This window comes from Mus caroli, chromosome 3, assembly GCF_900094665.2.
Source record: "Mus caroli chromosome 3, CAROLI_EIJ_v1.1, whole genome shotgun sequence".
Taxonomy (NCBI): domain Eukaryota; kingdom Metazoa; phylum Chordata; class Mammalia; order Rodentia; family Muridae; genus Mus; species Mus caroli.
In genome coordinates, this window is record NC_034572.1 from 51918591 (window position 1) to 51919648 (window position 1058).

The window sequence follows — 1058 nt, forward strand, 5'->3', positions numbered from 1 at the left end:
CTCTAGTGTTACAGGATTTTACAGGAACACACAAGTTTTGCTATGGTAGGCTTTTTAACTTTTACTTTGATGGTTCTAGGGATTAGGTTCAAGGCTCCATGCATGCTAGGCATGAACACTGAGATATGCTTTTTTCTCAACTTAATTTTTTTTTTTTTTAAATAATGTTAGTGCTCAATTGCCCAGAGTAGACCTGAACTCTCACTGTAGCAGAGTAGCTGGGATTATGGTATACATTTTGTTTATTTGGAGTGTGTGTGTGTGTGTGAGGGGGGGAGGGTACAAGGTCCAAATATAGTCGAGGTTGCAAGCATGCACCACCACGGCCAGCAGACAGATAAGGTTCTTGCTGATGAAGCACTCAGCTAATATGTTGAGTGAGGCATTTTGGTGGACACAGAAATGGTGGCAGGAGGAGACAAAAGAGCCCTGGTCTTTGAGCCCATGCTTAGTCTAATAAAGTAAGACACAAAACTACTAAGTTCTAACAGGTCCAGTACAGGGTTGAAGTGAAGACTGATCAGGTAAGACAGGTAGTGTGTGTGTGTGTGTGTGTGTGTGTGTGTGTGTGTGTGTGTGTATGCACTGTGGGAAGGGACCAAAATTACAGGGTATCTGAAAAATGTGGACTACAGCAAATCTAGGAGGGAAGCTGTAAAGGGCAGGCTGAGCCACGCAAAGTGCCCTCAGAGAACCAAGGCTGAAGATTTCTTTCATTGCAACAAGAAATGAGGAGCCCCTAAACTTTAGTGTATCTTCAAATTTTACCTCAGGAAAATCATGGTGATCAGCCTCTAAAGTCAAAAGGACACATTCTTTGTTCTTCCCGAGTCTCACTTTGCAGGCCATGCTGGCCTTGAACTCTAGCCAAGTTTCCTGCATCAGCCTCCTCAGAGCTGGGATTATAGATCACACACACCACCAGTTCCTAATAGTTGTTTTTAAAATAACTTTATTTTGAAGCCGGGCGTGGTGGCGCACACCTTTAATCCCAGCACTTGGGAGGCAGTGGCAGGCGGATTTCTGAGTTCGAGGCTAGCCTGGTCTACAAAGTGAGT